The following is a 2,500-nucleotide window of genomic DNA, read 5'->3' as shown; positions in this document are numbered from 1 at the left end:
CTTCCCGCCCTTTGCGTGATGAGAGAGTTAGTTACCCCGCCAAACTGTGTCCTGCGTGACGGCAAAGGGCAGTGAACTGGGTTCCCAGTGTCGGCTTCACTTGCATGTTAGACACTGTTCTGTCAACTGTTTCTCATTCTTATTTATCTAATTTTATTTTATTTTATTTTTTACTTTAATTATTTTATTTAATATTATTCCATTTATTATTATTATTATTATTATTATTATTATATTATTATTATTATTATTGTTATTATTATTATTTTAAATTTATTAATTTATTAATCTATTTATTTATTTATTTATTTATTTCTCAAGGCCTGACTAAGCGCGTTGGGTTACGCTGCTGGTCAGGCATCTGCTTGGCGAGATGTGGTGTAGGGCATATGGATTTGACCGAACGCAGTGACGCCTCCTTGAGCTACTGAAACTGAAACTGATAATATACACAGCTCACCGAGCTTTCGTCTTGTCTGTCAGTCGCTGAGCTGTTTTTCGCCTCTCTCTCTCTCTCTCTCTCTCTCTCTCCGTAAATCATCCGTATCCGTATCTTTCTCTCTCTCCTGATTTTTTTTTTTATATTTATTTTTAATTTTTTTTTTTACACTTTCTGATCAACCTTGTTCCTCCCAGCTTGTGGGTTATTTCGGTGGTTGTAATCAATTGGAAAGGGGAATAATATTATTGTCACCGTACAAGCCTTCTAATTCCCTCCCCTCCCTCCCTCCCCCCCCCCTTCCCCCAGTTCCCCCTCCCTCACTCTCACCCCACCCTCTGCTTTAACATGGAATGTAAACTGTTAGGTGTTGTTTTCATTTTTTCCGTTTTTTTATTTTATTTTATTTTTGTTTATATCAAATAAAAGCTGAAGACGACAATTACTATTCAGATGTATTAATTCAATGTTAAGATGCTTTTTTGTGTTGCAGAGGTCTTTTTTTCAATTAATACTCTGTGGCATACAATATTTGATTATTTGATTATTGATTAATTTTCTGTCCTAATCTCGCTTCCCCAACCCCCGCCCCCCCCCCCTCTCTCTCTCTCTCTCTCTCTCTCTCTCTCTCTCTCTCACACACACACACACACACACCCTTCCAATATTATGTTTTTCTTCCTCCAATCACTGGCGCTGACCCTCTCCGTTTAACATTTTATACTTGATCTTTTCCACATTCTATTCTCTCTGTGTGTGTCTCTTACTTCCTCAGTAACCCCTATCCCACCCTCTAACACCCCACCCCACCCACTCCACCTGAACCGCCCCTTTTTCAGTTGAATAATTCTTCCCCTGCCATTGATTTTCGGAAATGATGATTTCTAAGTCATGATGATAAAAACAATGATAATACAAAATTAATAATTATACTACTACTACTACCACTACTGCTACTAACATCATTTATTTTCAGTCATATATCATCATCTTCGATGAACAGACTATGAACAAAATAAACAACAGGTCTTTTTCTTCTTCACTTTCTTTCAAGTCTTCACAAAACCGGGGACCTGGGACAAAGAGGAGGAGGAGGGGTAGGGGTGGTGGTAGAGGGTGGGGGTGGAAAGCAAAAAAAAAAAAAAAAAAAAAAAAAAAAAAAAAAAAAAAAAAAAAAGGAGTTCTCCAGACTCTTGGCTTCTCACGAGATCCTGACTAAAAGGTCAAGCTACTGACGTTTCGTTACACCGACAACAATTTCCGCCAGTGCCATGGTGATGATGGTGATGATAGGACGGCGAGGATACTGTATCAAGCTTTCATGGCCAAGTTCCCAGGAACCGGAAAAAGTACATTGCGTGACTGACTTGCTGGAACTGGGAAGGAGAAAGATGGATGAAAGGGGAGTGGGGGTGGTGGGGGTGGGGGAGGGAGAGAAACAGTACCAGGACTGACCAGTGTTCATCACGTGACCTCACAGTGTCCAGGAAACGAAAGCTTTAAAAGTGAGGAGGGGAGGGGGGGGATAGAAGCTTTACTGTCCAGGGCTGGTATCGGTGTTGGGTCTCTACAAATAGATGCCTTCACTTCGTCGTGCGTTTATTTACAGGCCTGCAGTCACGTGATACGGCCCAAGGTTGACCTGACCTTCAGTCCTTCAGTGCGTGTCTGAACTGATCTGTGGCAGCAGTTTGTTTTACGTGATGGACTGATCTGAGGGTTCAGTGTGTTGCTACTAATGGTAACCATGACTGGTTTTTAGCGTGAAACTGCTGAACCAAGAAATAAAACAAATGGGAAGAGAATGGATAGGCGATTCAGTTATCACATTTCATTCTTTGTTTGAAAGTCCGGCCCAAGCAGTCTATTTGTTTGAAAGTCCGGCCCAAGCAGTCTATTTGTTTTAAAGTCCTGCCTCAGCAGTCTATTTGTTTTAAAGTCCTGCCTCAACAGTCTATTTGTTTTAAAGTCCTGCCCAAACAGTCTATTTGTTTTAAAGTCCTGCCCAAGCAGTCTATTTGTTTTAAAGTCCTGCCTCAACAGTCTATTTGTTTTAAAGTC

This window comes from Babylonia areolata, chromosome 21, assembly GCF_041734735.1.
Source record: "Babylonia areolata isolate BAREFJ2019XMU chromosome 21, ASM4173473v1, whole genome shotgun sequence".
NCBI classification, from domain to species: domain Eukaryota; kingdom Metazoa; phylum Mollusca; class Gastropoda; order Neogastropoda; family Buccinidae; genus Babylonia; species Babylonia areolata.
The sequence above is the reverse complement of the archived record's forward strand: the minus strand, read 5'-3'. Positions refer to the sequence as shown.